We start from the raw sequence: 21,455 nt of genomic DNA, 5'->3' as shown, positions 1-21,455 counted from the left end.
ATTTCGTCGTAAATAAAATGAGTTACATCCCTTTGCCTTACGTTAAACTTCCAAGATCGTGGAAGACTCAATTTCATTGGTCGAAAAAGACACACCTACGAGGTCACTCACATGTGACCTCAAAGCGGGTTTCGTTAGATCTCCCACGCGACATATCAGAAACAGGAGCGATGAGAGATCGGTTTTTAATTAGATTGGGTTGAACCTGGTTTTGTGGCATGCCAAACCTCGCACTTTAATGGCAATGTTAAATATAATGGTAAATTAAATCGACCATAATCTACAGATAGTTGTATACAATGTAACACCAAACCTGCAAACGGTTTTAATAATGATTTTTCTACAGTTTAATGTAAATTTAGCAACTTTTTTGATAATTGTATTAGATGTTACCTTAAATCGGTCATTTGATCAAGATAATTGTATAATATGTATTGACAATTGTATCTGAAGTAAAAGTGAACCAATTTAAAAAAAAAAATTAAATATTATATTTTTTCAGTAAATGACACCCCTTTTATAATTCATTCTGATGTTGCCTTAAATCGACCACATTCCAAGGATAGTTGTACAGAATGTAACACAAAACCTCACCAAATATGAGTTTTATTGAATAAATAAATTCTAGTATGAGGAAATTGTACGTTGTGTAACTAATAATATTCTCTGTATTTGTGTTTTTCATATAACAAACAGACATACCCCGATAGAGAACAAGTACACCGAAAACATTAAGAAAACAACAAGTAAAACTAAATGAAATTTACTTGAGCAATGATGTCCTGACCCCATGATGTTGTCGTTGTTTTAGAATATGAATATTTAGAATTACAGCGCTGTTTCAACACTTTTTTTTTGGGGGGGGGAGGGGTTTTTTGTCTGCTTTTAGTCAATAAGAAAGAAGAAATGTTTTAGTCATATGATAAAAACTTTATAAATGTTGTTTTGGAAAGCAGCAAAGTGATGTATATCAAGTAGTCCATAATCAGATTTTTTTTCTATTGTACATTTTTTTAATTTTTAAAAAATATATAGAATAAATACAGGGCATTCATGACCATCTGAATTCTTGCACTCTAGAATTTTTATTTGTCAACATATAATTTGAACTGCATATAATTTCTGAGATGAAAAAAGCTGGGCTTCAATTTTAATTAATTTTGAGGACAATTGATATTCTTGCCTTTTTTGTTGATAAATGAATACATTCTCTCTTTGAACAGGAACAAAAGACAATGATACATCACAGCCATCACTTCCAAAGAAAATGAAGACACGAAGATAATGCTTTATCTTCCAAAATAATGAAGACTGAAAGGTAAATAACATTGTAATAGTGTGCCACATGTGGAGCAGGATCTGCTTACCCTTCCGGAGCACCTGAGATCACCCCTAGTTTTTGGTGGGGTTCGTCTTGTTTATTCTTTAGTTTTCTATGTTGTGTCATGTGTACTATTGTTTTTCTGTTTGTCTTTTTCATTTTTAGCCATGGCGTTGTCAGTTTGTTTTAGATTTATGAGTTTGACTGTCCCTTTGGTATCTTTCGTCCCTCTTTTAGATATACTCCCACTTCGAAAAAAAGGGGGTACCTTAGTCTCTCCTTCCGTCTGAAACAAGACTTTTGTAATATTTTTGTCAAACTACTTTTCACAGTTACTTATTTTTCGGAGTACAAGTTGCAAATTCGTAATGGGGTCCCAATCATGCGTACTAATTTTAAGTCAGTTGCAAGTCTGTTTACTGACTTCGTTAATCTGTTCAGCTCACCTGGCCCAAAGGGTGTTGTCTGTCGTCATCTGTGAACTTTTACAAAAGTCTTCTCTGAAACTACTGGGCCAAATTTAACCAAACTTGGCCACAATTATCATTGGAGTATCAAGTGTGAAACATGTGTCCCTTGACCCGGCCAGCCAACCAAAATGGCCTCATGGCTAGAAATAGAACATAGGGGTAAGATGTAGATGTTGGCTTATAAATCTGAAACCAAAGCGTTAAGAGCTGAATTGTTTATGAAGTGAAGATCTATCAGCCCCAAAATTGTCAGATAAATCAAACAACTGGTTGTTGGGTTGCTACCCCTCAATTGGAAATTTTTAAGGAAATTTTGCCTTTTTTGGTTATTATCTTGAATATTATTATAGAGAGATAAACTGTAAGCAGCAATAATGTTCAGCAAAGTAAGATCTACAAATAAGTCAACATGACCAAAATGGTCAATTTACCCTATCAAGGAATTATTGCCCTTTATGACAAGTTACTTGTTGAGAGAAATAATTTTCCTGTTACTCTAATGTTTATGCTAATGGGGTACATTGCACATGCTATGAGTTATGCTTATCATACTTTTGGTTGAGTAAGCAAAATTACAGTAATTAATGCTGTTTTTGGTTGCCTGTACTCAAATCAAGATCCTGAAGTTTTGAATTGTATTATAACTGATCTCCAGAGTGTTCAACCTCGTTTTAGGCTTGTTTTTACAACAGTAGTTGGTATGGGTTTTGACCCTCCCTCAGTGACCAAGGTTATACATTGCAAACCACCAAGAAGTGTAACAAATTACCTTCAGGAAATTGGAATAGCTGGAAGTAGAGGTCAAATTTCCACTGCCACTTAATACTATACAAACCTGCCAGGAATTCAAGACGACATTATATGCTATTGTAGGCATAAAGCCTGTTACCGAGAATGTCTCTTAGAAATATTTGAATACAAAAAATCAAGTAATAGTCCTGAAGATTGTTTGTGTTGTAGTTTTTATTCATTACAATATAGATGTGAAAACTGTCAATTGGTAATATACGTTGATGAAATGAACTTGTAAATACATTTTGGTCATTATAAATTTAAGGTGAATATGGCATAATAAATTGTTAATTTAGAAATACAAATCACTTTAACTGTTAAAAAATTTAAAAGTATGGGACCTGGTTTAAAATCAAATGGTAACTCTAAGAGTAATGTTTATTTGTATTGAAATAATAGGGGTAATAGATGCATAAAAAAATGACCAAAAAAGGTGACATTTCTAGAATCAAGGAGTAGGTTCAGTAAGACCCCTTTTTGGCCCCAAAACTAAGCAGTTTTGCAAAATTGTGAAAATGTAATCTTTTAGCTATTTTTTAGAAAGTAGAATGCTTCTGCTACATAAATATGTGCTGTTTTTGACAATACAATGCACATATATCGTGTACTAGCATCATTAAGTCATGCTAAATTACTAAAATCTTCACAATTATAGCATTTTAGTTAAATTTTAGACGGTTTCCGTATTAAATGAAAGTGGCCGCATTCGTGTTCATTCATAATATTGAAATGTAAGTTGTATTTGATGATAACACATAACATATATAAAGGTTGAGGATGAACACGGATGCGGCCACTTTCATTTTTGACGAAAACCATCTGAAAAGTGACGTTTTTTTGCATATTTGATAGATTTTTCATATTTTAGCTTCAATCGGAGCGTTTTTAATGACTGAATCAGTTAAAATCTTTAACATTAACTAATCGAATCAATTAAAATAGACACTTAAGTGTTTAAAAAGGGTCCTAAATATCTCGTTAGATGAAACTAAAATTTGGGGCCAAAATCGGCCCTTACCGGACCTACTCCTTTGTATCATTTTGTTGAATTTTACAAAAAAACTGAAATACACATTAAATAGTTTTACTAAATATAGAATACATTGTACAGTAAACTTCGGAAAACAATCAATAATAACCATGCAGCTTTGCAGAATTATCATGTTTGATATCCAATGGACAGAGTAACGTTGAATGTCATGGGACCATTTCCCAAATCCAAAAATGCCAATCGGTTTATATTAGTGATCGGTGATCACATTACCAGATGGATGGTAGCCTATCCATTGCCTAACCAATATTCCCATATCGTTGCCGAGAAACTTGTTAATGAGTTCGTTTCTAGATTCGGAATTCCGCTTGAAATCCATACTGATCAAGGGACTAATTTTCAAAGCAATTTATTCCAAGAATTGTGTAGGCTCCTTGATATCCATAAAACGAAATCAACCCCTTCTCACCCATCATCTAATGGCCTAATTGAAAAATTCAACCAAACTTTAAGAAAAATGATTAAATCTTATGTAGATGAAAAAAAAAGAAAATGGGATTTCTATATTCCAATATTAATGAGTGCATACAGAAGTACTGTTCATCCCTCTACTGGTTTTAGTCCAAAAAAATTAATGTTAAGACGAGAAGTGAACCTACCCCATGAGTTACTATATCCATTACCCCGTCATAATGCCCAGAAACCTGTAAATGAATACGTTGATAATTTGAGAGTTCATATGGAAGATATATACCATGTAGCTCGAGAAAATATTAAACAGTCAGGGAAAAAGCAAAAACGAGACCATGATACGAGAATAATTGATAAACCATTTTAGTTGGATTTCTTGTATTTAGGAAGAAACCATTTTTTAAAAAGCTTGAAAGTCCATGGAGTGGTCCATTTGTAGTTATTAAACAACTTAGTCCTGTAGTTTATCAAATCAGAGATTCCAGAAAAAGTTTTAATATCCATTTTGATAACCTTAGAGCATATGAATCTTCTGTTTTTCCATCCTGGGTTAAAAAAGTAAAGAAACAGTTTTTGTCCATGTAGCTGATTTACTTGTTCAACATTTTCCATAGTAACCGATACTTACCATGTGTTTTGTTTTCTGTTTATTGCAGATGGAAGATGAGAATGACCAAGCCACCTTTAACTGTAGGAAATGTGGAAACGAGATGAAATCATTAAAAGAGGCCATCTGGCATGTTCAATTTAATCACACAACTTATAATCACTGTCCTTATTTTTGTACCATATGCCATTTCAAATGTAACAGTTTAAACCGTTTGGAGAACCATGTAACAAAATATAAACTACATGCAAAATTAGCAGCTGATGTTCAAGATAGTCAAGACAATACATTTCTTAAGAAGAACACTGCTCCTTATAATGTTACATGGGGTAATCAGGGTACAGAAGATCTTGCTATCAACTATCTCGGGATCGTCATTGATGTGCAAGAAGAGGTTGTTGAAATTATTACAAACACAGAAACACCAATTAAAACCACAGATGCAGAGACTCAAACTGATACAAAATGTAACATGGAAGATTTTGAGAAACAACTAAAGGATCAAAGAAAAGAAGTATTGAAACTTAGAGAGGAAGCAACATTTTGGAAGGCAAAGGTCCTTGCCATGAAGAGACAGCCAGAAGAGGACATAACTAAACCATCGCCACAGAAGAAGAGAAGACTGGGAAAAGAAAATAGAAAGATAAAGAGTGTGGTTTTCTTTCCGTATAAGTCACCTGTTGATAAACTGAATAAATAAATTTGACAATGTTTGAACAATATATATTTATATGTTGATGATTTATTGCTTTATGATTTAAATGTGTTGATATTGCTATGTTTTAATTGTTATGAATATGCATTTACAGAAGAGGTGATTTTTGAAATTTAGAAATTTTGCATATTGTTAATTTTTCATGTCGTTATTGTTGATGTTTTTTTTTTACTGTAAATAAGGTACATATAGGTAATGTTTTAATTTCGAGGGCGAAATGATTTTTTGAATAGGGGGGGCAATGTTGTGAAAGTACAATTTACACGACGTAACGTTATATTTATTCCCGTACTTTCACTTTCCCATTGTTGACGTCAACTTCCGCCCAGCAATTGTTTATATTGTTTTGAAGAGTGAAGTTGATATACACCTCGAAGAATAAGAAGATTGATATTTGACTTGATATATATTTTATAAAAGGTAAACAGCATACATTTTACACACTGTATTATTTTACTGATCTCCGCATCAGGTTCTAAATATATACTTTGCCCTATTTATAGATCGTAGTTTCCCCTGTTAAATATAGCGCGATCGGCAATTCAAACACATTAACGTTGGTTGTTCATTTGTTATTATTCATTCGCGTATTCCTGTGTGAATAAACTGTGTTGTATATTTATTGTGTATTATAATAAAGTTTTGTATTTTTACATGTTGTTTGCATAAAAACGTAACTGCCGTATAAAGTTGTGGTAATTGTTTAATGAGACAAATATTTGTTGTGAAGCCCATGTATGATTTTAACCGCTCGGACGTTTGTTCTATAAATAAGTAAGTTCACACCAACTCCCTTTCACTATTGTGATGTTGTGTGTCGCCTCATATGCTTTACACGTAAGAGTCCAAGTTCCAAAAAGTGGTTTAGGGTACGTTAATCGAGGTGGCATATCAAAGTGTATACTTTTTTTCATTAGGTCTAAGAAGGAAGAATATATATTTTGCGCAGCTCTGTGGACCTGATTTCATCACACAGATGTTGCTAAAACAGGTTGGAGTTGGTACCATAACTTCTTCGGAAATGGTCTTTGGCTATTTTCCACGCACCTTCTATTCTGTTTGTTCAACACCGTACCTATTTGTATATTTCAGTGTTCATATACAGCTGCTTGAATTAGGTTATGTGTATGACGGTGAAATTTTCATACCCCAATCTGTTTAGACCAGAATGTCCCCCAGCTATCAGAAAATATCCTGCTTCCCGGTTCAACATGCTTCTGAATTAACGGAATCAAAACATCAGCACCTCTACTGTCTACTGACTGGATACATCCCTATTGTGTTTTAACTTCTCTCTATCATGCCAAAAATCCGTATACGATTTCCCGTAGGCTTACCCCTATGACCTTCCAGGTTTACCAACAACTATTGATCACATCAACGTAGATGGTATTTGGACACGTACAACCATTTCTGCTTACAGACAACGCAGTAGGGCGTATGCTCACATCAGTACGCAAAAAAACTCAACACCTTATCAGCTGCAGATATCATATATGGTGATGGTAAATTTTACACCTGTCCGAGCCTATTCTTTCAACTGTACACCTTTCATGCAATGCTTGACGGGGCAATGTAACCGCTCGTACAAAGTTTACTTCAAGCCAAGAGTGAACTAGAATATACAAGGTTCCTGATTTTACTTAAAGATCCCTGCCATCAACTACAACTTCAGCCTCCCACTATCTTCCTGGACTATGAAGTCGTCATCCGAAATGCTGCATATTCTGTATTTCCTGGCATTAAGGCAAAAGGCTGCTTCCTCCACTTCACGCAATGCATCTGGAGAACATGTCTAGTATGTTTCATACAAAAATGACAACAATATTCATAGACTAGTACGCCGGATATTTTGGTGTGAAAGTAGGTGGACTGAGTGCTTTTCACCTGAACAAATTTTCTAATTTTGCAAAAAAATCTGTTTATATTTTTGCCAAATCCCTCTTAGACCATGATCAAGTTCCTGCTTCCTAGTTGACGACTTAAACTGCACAGTATTCCCTAATGATGATGAAACTTTTTCGTCGTTCCAACTATCAGTGATTAGCCACTATGCAGCTAACGCAGATGATATGGCTTCTACAAGCTCTTGTGGGAAAGAACTGGCATCTTCTTTTTATAATCATACAAGGTCATCGCAGTGTCCTATTGCCAGAAACAGACAACAGCTGTTTCGCCATACCGTCTACCGCCATTCCGAAGACATGGAAAAAGCTACCTACGATATTTATATACTTGCATCATCATGTTCAAGCGATAAATTGTGCTTTTGTAAATTGCCATGGGACTATGAGTTTGAGGATCCGCCTTAACAAGATTAAACTGAAAAACCAGTTGTTATTGCACCAGTAAATAGAATGAATGCAGAAGTTGACAATTCATTTAATGTGCCAATAAAGAGGGGTCGTAAGCCAAATACTCCTAAACGTGCACAAGCTAAGAAGCAACCAGATATTACTTTGACGCCATCCTTGATACACGAAATGCAACGCCAAGATACAGAACTAGGTGATGTACTGAAATTAAAGTTGGATAGTGCAGAGAAACCTACATTCGATAATTTTTCAAGTAAAAGTACGTTTATTTAAAAATGGGAACTCTTATCTGTTCAGGTTGACATATTATGTTACTATTGACCAAACTGGAGCTAAAAGATGGAAAATCTGTACACCTAAAGCTTTACAGGGATATGTGCTATGGCATCTACATGATTCCCCAACTGGTGGGCACCAAGGTATCAACAGAACTAAAAAGCGAGCTGCCCTATGCCCATTTTTCTGGCCACATATGAATCGAAATATTCAAGATTACGTTACAACCTGTGATATCTGTGAAGAAAAAAAAAAAAACAACCTGCACGATAAAAAAGACATAAAATGAAAAGTTATGTTATGGATACAAGATTTCAGAGACTCGCAAGCGATATTGCAGGCCCACTTCCCACTACTGAACAAGGGAATCGATACATATTGGTTATTCAAAACTATTTTACAAAGTTAACGGAAGTTTATCCGTTGTGTGACATTAATGCAGAAACCGTAGCTAATGTGTTTTTAAAAGGATGGATTAAAAGATACGGATGTCCAGTGGAGATTCATTCAGATCAGGGTACTCAATATGAGAGTCAGTTGTTTCAAGGTATTTGCAAACTTTTGCATATTTCAAAGACGCAGACTACAGCTATGCATCCAAGATCTGATGGTATGGTGGAGAGAGGAAATAGAACAATAAAAGAAATGTTATCCAAGTACATTGACCGAAATCAGTCCGATTGGGATAAATACATCGACTATATGGTGATGGCATATAACTCAACACCCCATGACAGTACTGGTATTACGCCGTATAGAATGATGTTTGGTGACGAAATGAAATTGCCGTTAGATTTGATTGCTGGATCACCGTCAGATGATGACGAGGAGACTCATTTTAAGAATGAGCATAGCTTTGTAGCTAAAATAAGAGAGGAGTTAGAAAAAGCTCACGATATAGCTTGTGAAAAATTGAAAAGGACTGCAATCCGCCAAAAGGATTATTATGACAGAAATGTGAAAGAAATACATTATGCGAATGGCGATTTGGCAAGGAGATGGCAGCCTCAAGTAGTGAAAGGTGGAAAGAAAAAGTTGTACAGAAACTGGACTGGCCCATGGGTAATTATCGAAAAACTAACGGATGTCCTGTTTAAAATTAAACATTCTAAGAATTCGCCTAATGTGGTTGTGCATGCAGACAATTTGAAAAAGTATACAGGAGTGAAGTCTGTTTCGTGGTTTAAACCAGAGAAGACAATCTTACACGCCCAACCACCATTAATAAATTATTTCGACAGTGAACATGGACTACGGAATAATGGTGCATCGAAAAATACGCATGACACTAAGCCGACCCACATACAATCCGATGAATATCAAACAGATGAAACATTGGAACCGCCGGATAATTGTGTGTATAAAACATTGGAACCCCCAAACGGTACCGGGAACCGTTCAAAACCAGTGACACCATCTATAATTACGACAAAGCGCGGGAGATAGTCAGAAAACCTTTGCGCTATCGATAAGACAATACGCAAAATTTATATACACAAATATTTTATTAACAATGGATAGAAAGGTGACAGAAAAAAGGATTATGTGTGAACATTGTTTCAAATTGTACCGTAGTAGCAAATCATACAAGAGACACATTAAAGAAGTACACTCCGCAAATCATAACACAGAAAGAAGTCAGTGTTTGATATGTCATAAAACTTATAGCAGAAAGAGCTTTAATCTGAATTTTTTGTATGTGATTGGAAATAAGATGACAGTGAATATGTAAAGCAAAATATTGTCCTATGAAATATTGTACCACAAGACAATATTTTATAACTATGTATCATGAAATATTGTCCTCCGCTATGGAAAAATGTCCAGAGAAGGACAAATTTTCATAGTGAAATTTTGTCTGTATATAGACAATATTTCACAGATGAATACTATGGAACTTTGTCTTGTTAAAGGGAGGTTATATTTTGTGTGAATTGAGACAATATTTCACAGATGAATACTATGAAATTTTGTCCTGTTAAAAGGAGGTTATATTTTGGTTTTATTTTGTGAGTATTGAGACAATATTTTATAGACAGATTGTTATGGAATTTTGTCTCATGAAGGGAGGTATCAACATATATTCATGTTAGAGAAGGTAATAGGTATATAGGAATTTTTGAGTATATATTTACAAAATAAGTGATAAGTGAGTCAGTACATTACTTATATTTGTACAGTATATTGTAATACATACAATTAAACATACAATGGAGAGTTGTCTTATTGGCACTCATATCACATCTTTCTATATCTATTTGAAACTCACTTTTAGTAATAATATAAATTCCTAACTATACAAAATCATTTTACTTATAAATCTAAAAATGTGCATGATGCATGCTTGTGTTCTATTTCTTATTGTGTAATAATTTATTAAAAAAGATTTCAAAGCCAGTATCGATCAGTATTTCATAGTGAGGTATTGTCGTGAACAGAATTTCAGACCTGTTTACCCACCATGATGTCTCTCAGTAGAATTGTCAGTAATTTTACAATGTTGTCAGTGATACTCCCAAATTTTTTTTGAAAAATTAGATGCAATTCCCTGCATTCTGACAGTATCTGCAGTCTTATTCAGATATTTTTTGCAACAAAGATTATAACCTAAAATTTGCATGATTTGAAAAAAAGTTGAGCTTAAGTTTGGAATAAGTCAATACATGCAAATCTGGTATTCACTACTTATAAAGAAACAAGATATGTACATTTAAAATCTCATTCAAATTCTGTCAGACAAATAGGCAGGTCTGGAATATTTCATTTCAAAACACTACAGTACAGGACCTCCTTCTACCTCCCTCCCCCACAAAAACTAAGTCCAACCCTAAAAAAAAATTTGGCAGTACCCCTCCTAGGATTTTAACATTTCATTACCCCCCTCCCTAAATGCCCAGGCCAATAAAGTTGGGTTTCGTAAGAAAGAAAATAAGTGACATGTGGGACAGATCCATTTATAAGATATGGATCATTCACATCTCCTGCCTACACATAGAAAATAGAATAAAAACTTACCTCCTGCGATTTGACCGACCATGAAATAAACCTGATCGCTATCATTTTGCGCTTTAAAGAGTGGCGATTCCCGGTCAGAAAAGCGCCTTTTAGATACCGATCGCCGTAAACGGAAGCAATTATGGTTTTTTTTCCGGGTTGGTAGAAAATCCGGGTTACACTAATGACTGGACCGAATGACAGGACCGAATGACAGGACCAAATGAAAAATGCTAATAACTTTTTCATTTCTCAAAGGATTGAACTCAAATTTGAAATGTAATAAGATTTCATCATTTGATAAATAGATTTAAGAAAAAAAATTAAAAAAATTTGTAAGAAACTTTAGAAAACGTGACATGACCAACTCTGATAATGACTGGACCAACATCGAGAATGATGTCGGTCCAGTCATTAGTGTAACCCAGAAAATCCGTACTTTTTCATGACAAATCCGTATTGAGTAATTTTATTAAAATAGGGACAATCCGTACAAGTAAACACCTCTGGAATTTCATAGTGACTAAGTGAGGTATTGTCGTGAACAGAATTTCATAGTGAAATATTGGCCAGCAGGAGGTGACAAAATTTCATGGACAAGGACAATATTTCATAATAAAATATTTTATATGAAATTTTGTCCGACAGACAATTTTCATGGTGGACAATATTTTATGTTACAAATACGCTGAACGTCCAATCTCATATAAGTCATGCAATGGGATATATTAAAGGCATAAGAAATAAAATCTCAATAGAAACTGTATTCGTTTTTAGCTCACCTGGCCCGAAGGGCCAAGTGAGCTTTTCTCACCACTTGGCGTCCGTCGTCCGTCGTCGTCGTCGTCGTTAACAATTTACATTTTGAACTTCTTCTAGAGAACCACTGAATGGAATGGAACCAAACATGGCATGAATGTTCCTTATGAGGTGCTGACCAAGTGTTGTTACTTTGTAGCCGATCCATCATCCAAGATGGCCGCCAGCGGGGGACTTAGTTTAACATAGGACCCTATGGGAAATGCATACAAATGACTTCTTTTAGAGAACCACTGAATGGAATGAAACCAAACATGGCATGAATGTTCCTTATGAGGTACTGACCAAGTGTTGTTACTTTGTAGCCGATCCATCATCCAAGATGGCTGCTAGCCGTGGACTTAGTTTAACATAGGACCCTATGGGAAATGCATACAAATGACTTCTTTTAGAGAACCACTGAATGGAATAAAACCAAACATAGCATGAATGTTCCTTATGGGGTGCTGACCAAGTGTTGTTACTTTGTAGCCGATCCATCATCCAAGATGGCCGCCAGCAGGGGACTTAGTTTAACATAGGACCCTATGGGAAATGCATACAAATGACTTCTTTTAGAGAACCACTGAATTGAATGACACCAAACATGGCATGAATGTTCCTTATGAGGTGCTGACCAAGTGTTGTTACTTTGTTGCCGATCCATCATCCAAGATGGCCGCCAGCGGGGGACTTAGTTTAACATAGGACCCTATGGGAAATGCATACAAATGACTTCCTCTAGAGAACCACTGAATGGAATGAAACCAAACATGGCATGAATGTTCCTTATGAGGTGCTGACCAAGTGTTGTTACTTTGTTGCCGATCCATCATCCAAGATGGCCGCCAGCCGGGAACTTAGTTTAACATAGGACCCTAAGGGAAATGCATACAAATGACTTCTTTTAGAGAACCACTGAATGGAATAAAACCAAACATAGCATGAATGTTCCTTATGGGGTGCTGACCAAGTGTTGTTACTTTGTAGCCGATCCATCATCCAAGATGGCCGCCAGCGGGGGACTTAGTTTAACATAGGACCCTATGGGAAATGCATACAAATGACTTCTTCTAGAGAACCACTAAATGGAATGAAACCAAACATAGCATGAATGTTCCTTACGGAGTGCTGACCAAGTGTTGTTACTTTGTAGCCGATCCATCATCCAAGATGGCCGCCAGCGGGGAACTTAGTTTAACATAGGACCCTATGGGAAATGCATACAAATGACTTCTTCTAGAGAACCACTAAATGGAATGAAACCAAACATAGCATGAATGTTCCTTATGGAGTGCTGACCAAGTGTTGTTACTTTGTAGCCAATCCATCATCCAAGATGGCCGCCAGCGGGGGACTTAGTTTAACATAGGACCCTATAAGAAATGCATACAAATGACTTCTTTTAGAGAACCACTGAATGGAATGAAATCAAACATGGCATGAATTTTCCTAATGTGGTGCTGACCAAGTGTTGTTACTTTGTAGCCGATCCATTATCCAAGATGGACGCCAGCGGGGGACTTAGTTTAACATAGGACCCTATGGGAAATGCATACAAATGACTACTTTTAGAGAACAACTGAATGGAATGAAACCAAACATTGCATGAATGTTCCTTATGCCGTGCTGACCATGTGTTGTTTCTTTGTAGCCCATCCATCATCCAAGATGGCCGCCAGCATGGGACTTAGTTTAACATAGGACCCTATGGGAAATGCATACAAATGACTTCTTTTAGAGAACCACTGAATGGAATGAAATCAAACATGGCATGAATGTTCCTAATGTGGTGCTGACCAAGTGTTGTTACTTTGTAGCCGATCCATTATCCAAGATGGCCGCCAGCAGGGACTTAGTTTAACATAGGACCCTATTGGAAATGCATACAAATGACTTCTTTTAGAGAACCACTGAATGGAATAAAACTAAACATTGCATGAATGTTCCTTATGAGGTGCTGACCAAGTGTTGTTACTTTGTAGCAGATCCATCATCCAAGATGGCCGCCAGCAGGGGACTTAGTTTAACATAGGACCCTATGGGAAATGCATACAAATGACTTCTTTTAGAGAACCACTGAATGGAATAAAACCAAACATGGCATGAATGTTCCTTATGAGGTGCTGACCAAGTGTTGTTACTTTGTAGCCGATCCGCCATCCAAGATGGCCGCCAGTGGGGGACTTTTGAATGAAATTAAACATGTTCCTTTCCTTATCAATGAGGTTGTGTTGTCACTTTTAGCCAAATTTTATATTTTTTCATATGATTTCAAAAACCCAAGTAGAATCAGGTGAGCGATACAGGCTCTTGAGAGCCTCTAGTTATTTTTGAAATATATTGAATTTTAAAATTGTAAAATATCTTGATCAAATCTCAACTACTTTTAAAGATACGAATATCCAAAGACAAGCGTTTTCTGCTAAACTTTTATCATCAGATTCCTCCATAACAACGAAACAACTCCCAAGGATGCATTTTTTTCTTTTAAAACAATCAACAAATGCCAAACCAATTTCTGATTTTTAAACTTGTATATATGTATATAACTGATCTAAATTGATGAAAACGGTACGCTATGAAGTTTATAAAAGTGAAATTTATGAGTTTAATGGATAACTATTTGATTAAATTTGTATTTTAAGATTATAAATCGAACCTTATATGCCATTATCTGTACACAACTGGTTTAAAAGCACAATATGAGATTATTAACATTTTTAAGTTCGGTTATAAACCTCTATCTGATATAGATATAATGTATGCATATTTTAAATATATTTTACTTAAATGATAATCAATAAGTAATCAATGATATTGTTACGGAGGAATTCAGTTTAATTAAGATTTTTGAGAGTGAAATAATATGACGTCCTTGTTGTTATATATATGTATTATTGAACATTAAAGATGATGAAGTTCATAAATGTATTTTATGTTTCATGATTGATAGTATCTACTCATTTATTCACACATCAATTTCTGTTACGGAGGAATCTCATATTATTTTTAGAACAAATAATTCATGCCAGTCATATATATTTGCAAGTATACAATAGCAACGTTGTAAGTTTTCATACTAATAAACATGGACAAACAAAGAAATTTAATAATCGAAAATAAATTTGTCAGAAAAAGCAATTTAAATTCAATGTTCTGTTACGGAGGAATTTTCAAGAAAAAGTCTTTCAATTTTGATAACTGTGTCCGGTGACAGAGAGAAAACACGTCCACTTTTTCCTACAGGTGATGGTTCGTCTACTGTACAGAGAATCTGACTAGAAAAAAACCCACATAATGTCTGACTTCGTTGGGTGCTTGAAACTATATGCTCCCCGAAGTTTGGTTTTTGTTAAGAAGGATATGTTGTAATCTCCTTCATCAATGTCAATATCAATGACTTGTCCAATATACCAGTCTTTTTGATATACTGCTGCAATCCAGTCACCATTGTGGTATTGTACATTTGTTGGTTCTGTTTGGACATTTTGTTCAACTGCCACTGGTGCGGACACAGGCTTGATTTCATGTTGTTGCCAACCCCCGCAAACACTATTTGGGCACAACTTGCCATCTACAAAGCATTCCTCGCAAAAGCAGGACTTTTCCCTTGTAATTATAGTAGATTCATTATGTCCAAAAACGGCATGCAACAACATTGTTCCTTTAACAGGTTTTAGTTCAGTAGCTTTAATGTCTATATCAGCTTGAGCGATTGAATCCTTCCCAACTCACATGTAATTGATTGATGATTCAGACTGCGAAGCCCATGCAAAAAAGGACTTGGCATCTTGAATGACATGTTTGTCCCTTTTAACTGCATTGTCCGCCATTCGTTTTGCCACGGCACCTACACCATCACAAGGACCCTTGCCGTGACTTGCTTCGAAGTACTGCCAGCTTGCAGGAACGTTGAACAGTGATACACTTTTAAACGTAAATAGGGGTAAAATGTGATACATCAAGAATAAAATTGTTTTAACAACAATTCATCAATCTTATCCTTACTACATGAATATATAAATTCAACAACTATCAGTAAACCGAAATTTTGGTCATGATCGCCTAGGTCACGTGACTTCCACAGGGGTAAAATGCCTTAATCAAATTGGCAAAAAACGGGTTACTAGACTAAATAAAAATCAACAAACTTTTTTTTTAAACGAATCCTTGTGCTTTCCCGTTGCTTAAAAGTGCTGCGCGATTTTCCAGAAGTGAACATATTAAATTATAATAATATTTTTAGTTTACCCGGCAGCATATAACGATAAATTTGTACACAGTTTCGTTCTTAATTTGATTACTGTTTCATATTCATTAAGCGCGCAGCACTTTTCTATTAGGTAATAACTATAGCTTTCTATTTCAGTTGACTTTTTTGAGAAATATCGTCTCTGGTAACCCGCTTTTTGTGAACTTAGATTTCGTAACTATGGTTTCGATAAATTGTCTATGTCATTCAAGCGCACTGACGACCCGAACAATCATCAAAGAACCGCAACTCTGTTATCACAGTTAACGATTCTGGAATATTTACATTATTAAACCTCAACATAAATTGATCTTATTGACAATATCCGTTGAAATCATTCGACCTTTGTAATAACCGACGATAGTAAAACCAGTTGTGCGTGTTTGCCGCACTTCTTCAGGTTTCAACTGTATGTAGAAAATCGAATTTTCCCGGAAAAGAGACTGACAAAATATGTGCAGTTCCACCTTTATACATAATTTGTAATACCAATCTCTATGCAAATTTGGTCGCTTAAACTTTGAAAAGTAGTCTTATAGTGTATATGTTGGTTGTCTGAGTTCTAGATATATATGTCAGGGGCGGATCCAGCCATTTTAAAAAAAGGGGTGGGGGTCCCAACCCAGAATAAAAGGGGGGATTCCAACCATATGCTCCAATTCAAATGCATGGATCGTCCAAACAAAGGGTGGTTCCATCCCCCTCCCCAACTGATCCGCCAATGTATGTTATAAGTTGGCCTTGGTCCTGTTGGTCAACCATTTATTTCCTCCAGCCCCAGGTGATTAATGACTATGTCAGACTGTTTATTTTGGGTATAGCTAGATCTTGCTATATAAATCACTGATCTTTTGCTAAATAAATCCTTGATCTCAACATATTTAAATCCTTGCTATTAAATGTGGATATGTGAGTTTATGCTAATAGTATGCATTAAATATTATATAAAAGAAAACAAGCAGTTCTGACATATTCAGTTGCAAAATATGTTTGAAAATCAGTAATACAAATTCAATCAGAAGTCTTTATACATTAGGCTGTTAAGTTTCTCAATTGATTTTTTTTATGGCCAAGCCATATTTAGCCCACTATTCAGTATGAATTTTCTCATTGTCAAAGGAGGTATTTGCCTATAGTTTAATTACTTAATTATAAAGCTATTTCATTGGAACTTGCAATTGGTGGATAGTTGTCTCAATTGCAATCATACTACATCTCCTTATTTGATATAAAAACAGACAAATTGCATTAAAGTCTTTGTGTGACCATGTATTGCTTACATGTTTCTTGTTGACCCGCACCCCTCTGTTTCTTGTTGACCCGCACCCCTCTTTAAAAAATCTGGATTAACTTAGAAATTATATAACCAACACTAACCAAATTAGATTTCACACATATATATATATATATATATATATATGTCGATTTTCAATATATTTTTGAAAAATGATTCATTATTTAAAATAAAATCAGTTTATAAAACATGTGAAATCAGGATACCCAGCATTTTTTTTTTAAACTGTAAATACTGAAAGTTTTGCATGCATCTATTATACTATTTCGAGTATAAGATAATTTATTATTGCATGTATTCAAGAATGGATGCCTTAGCTGTTATCTGCTCTTTGGTTGGGTTGTCTCATTGACATGCACATTCCCCAAATTCCATTCTCAATTTTACTAAAAAATGTTTATTTATTGAGATTTCTAATAATTCCTCATAAAAGTGAATGTTTCAGTTACAAATGTTTAAGAATGCAAGTTCTTATTATTACGATATTTACCTAGTCACATTATTCGCATTCAATTATTTCTGAATTTTCATGTATACAGTTTGAGTGGTTTACAATAGGCGATATGTGTTATGGAACTTTACGGAAGAAAAATAAATAAGCGAAGACAATGATAGAAGTCTCATCTGTGTCTTATTTTGATAATGGAAATGGCAATATTTTATGATTACATGTACAATGTATCTGTATATTACACTACTGAAAGTATGTTTTCTGTCCAAATATAGTCTAATGGAACATACTTCAAGTTCAACTTTTACTGGGATTCATGTTTAGTACCAAATTGTTGCTTTTATATTTTAACTTCTTTAAATATTTCTTTATGAGTCCTTGTGCATGTTTTGTGTGTTTTACACCAATCAAGTTTGATTGAGCTATTGATATATTTTTTCTTTTTTCTGCATTGTCTACAGACATGACCGAGTTTGAACTTCGTCAATTGCTGGTATTCATTGATATCTACATGCCATTCATGTTGACCGACACTCGTTATGTTACAGTAGATTCTTTTAAATAAAATGTACAATGTATATTGCAAGAATATAAAAATCCTAAAGTTAGCTGGTGAATGTACATGAAACTTTCCGTAACATTAGAATTAAAAGTACATGGTGCCACCTTCTATTGAACAACCTGCATCTCAAACTTTGAACCTGTATTCACCACTGCATGTTTCATGTGTTTCATTTGTCATTATATACATAATTTTCTAAGGATTTCTCAAGGTTGAATTTTTTTCTGGTTTCTTTTTATTGAATTTTGTACTGCAACACCCTCAATTGTTAAAAGCAGTACAATTTTCAAGATGAGCATTTCATATGTTGTATGAAATTTGCTCGTAGTTTTAGGCCTAACACTGACCTTTAGTTTTTTACTTTTACATCATTTAGTTGCTTGCCCTTATTTGGGAAAGTTGTCTCATTAGCAATGAAACCACATTTTCTTAATTTTGTATGTACCCATACATGTACATGATATTTAATGCCCTTTCTTAATCTGATATATGTTAATGTCACAGACAAACTCTCAAAAACATGTTTACGATCACATGACTATTGTCTCATTGGCAATCATACCACATCTTCTTTTTTATATTTACTAAGTCACATTTTATGTGCCAGTCTTTCAGCATGCTAAAGCTTTTGTTGTTCTTTTTTGGTTGTTGTCTGTCATTATTTGTTAATTTGTGTATTAAAGGTAGCATAACTCATGTACAGATGTATGTATAAATGCAAACGATAAAGAGTTTTACTCATTGTTGAAAGCTGTACAGTAACCTATAAATAGTTGTGATGAACATGATGAAACATCCAAGAACTTTCATAAAAATCTGAAATCAAACTGGCCTTATTACTCACGAAATTGTAATGCAAGTACAGTGCATAAATAGAAATATTCAATCAAATTAATGTTTTGATACACACGCTTGACAAAAAATTAATGGATGATGTTACTGTTCAAATGTTGATACTGCAGCTGTTCTTATGAACATAATGTAAATTTACAGATATCTATAACATTTAGCCCTTTTATGTTGGTCTTCTGTTCGTAATAAATTGCACATGTAATTTTTCCACTATACAGGTATAAAATTGTACAACGTACATGTATATGAGCACTAATTCTTTTTAATCAAATTGTACTTGTTTAGATTAATCTCTGTGTGACATGTCTGTGTTCATGTAGAACTGTTCATCTTTGATTATCCTTAACTGCTGTAGAACAATCTCTACGAGGCTGCTACAAGATGTTGAATTACTTTATAGATTACATGAGGTTTTTTCTTTACACATGTTTCCATCTGTAGGTTCTGTTAATTTTACAATTTAACAGTCACTTTTTGCATTTTATTTAAATGGAGGGTTTTCTTTCTGTCCAGAAAAAACAGGCAAGAAAAAGTGGGTGTCAAAAACTGGATCCTCCTTTCACCTTTAAGCTGAGTCTTACTATATTGTTTTTGAATCATTTTTTAACATGCTGTTTGACATCACCATGATCACACTGTGGAACGTCTGGTTGGAAAGTTATCTTTATTCCATTTCAAAAAGTTATGTTGCCCTGAACACATGTTGTCCATGTTTTCGGTTCATACATCCTGCAGTCACGTATTGCAATGTACATGTAAGGCTTATCTTTTGCACTTTTGTTCTCATCATTGTCACCTTGAACCTGTAATAAAAAAAAGTAACAATTGACAATCGTGTACACAAAAAAAACCCATCTAGTAAGCAGTATAACAGTATTACTGATAAAAATATTTTTTCATATATATATAAACATGAAGGACTAATTATATTGTAATCCAAACTTACATGTAAAAATTCTGTGAAAAGAGATGTGTTAAAAACTTAACAATATCCACCTAACATTTTTGTAAAATAGTCACTAACTATCAAAATAACAACTTTTTGCAAAATTAAAATAACTCGGGTACATTATGTATGTATGTAAATATTTGTGCCTTTCTCGTTTGAACATGTTGAATTGTTTTACATTGTAATTTCCGTGTCTTTTATAGCTGACTATGCGGTATGGTCTTTGCTCATTGTTGAAGTCACGTACCGTGACCTATAATTGTTAATTTGTGTGTCATTTTGTTCTCTTGTGGAGAGTTGTCTCATTTGCATTGATACCATATCTTCTTTTTTATATTTGTTAATTTAATTTAATTTAAACCAAAACGAATTTAAATTATATGCTTGTTTCCATCCTCCAATTTGAAACAAAAAGGTTCAGGTAGTAATTCGCCTTTTCCATAATCTATATATAGGACTATGGGTAAATGGTAATCTCATTGTTCGTACACCAAAATGAAAATAACGCCACATCATTGGATGTTAAGCCAATCACAACTTTTTGGTGAACGCTTTTGAAAATATTAGCCAGAATGCATAAGATTCCGAAACGACAAATCTATTTTATGTCTTATTTTTTTAAATGATTATACAGGTACATTTCAGAACAGTGAATGTTCTAACTTCCAAGCCTATACCAAATTAGCACTAAACACCATATACACATGTAGAAACCCAGTGATCACGTTCCACAGGGTCTTTCAGTGTTTTCATGTGAGGCTATACATGTATTTCTTGAATGTGATGCTATCTCAGTGGTGGATCCACAAATTTTCATAAGTTGGGGCCCACTGCACTGACTACCTAAGAAGGGCCAACAAATAAATTTCCTCCAGAAAAGGTGGGGCCAGAATAATTATAATATTAATTTTCCTTTTTAGGTCACGGATTTTTGGACTCCAAAAATTGGGGCGAGCGAGCGATTTGAAAATTTTTATTAAAAAATATTCAATTTACAATTTTTAGGCGAAGCATGAAAAATAAAACGAACGATTATAATTTTTTTTTGTAAACATAGAATATTAGATTTTGACAATATTCATGATATTAAAGCTGATTTATCACAAGTTTGTACCCTGACATTTCTTTAATTTATGAAGTGTTTTTCCCTGTACACCAAGAAATAATTGAATAATTAGATGTGGTATATGTATGTGTGCCAAAGAGACAAATCTCCATCCAAGTCATAATCAGGTTGGGAACCACCCCACAATATTATAGAATATCCCTTTATGAAGGGTCATATAAGTTATAATATATATTTTGTAAAAAAAACACTTTTTAGTACAAAACGCCTCATATT

This window comes from Mytilus galloprovincialis, chromosome 11 (assembly GCF_965363235.1).
Source record: "Mytilus galloprovincialis chromosome 11, xbMytGall1.hap1.1, whole genome shotgun sequence".
NCBI lineage: Eukaryota > Metazoa > Mollusca > Bivalvia > Mytilida > Mytilidae > Mytilus > Mytilus galloprovincialis.
Note: the sequence above shows the minus strand (reverse complement) of the source record.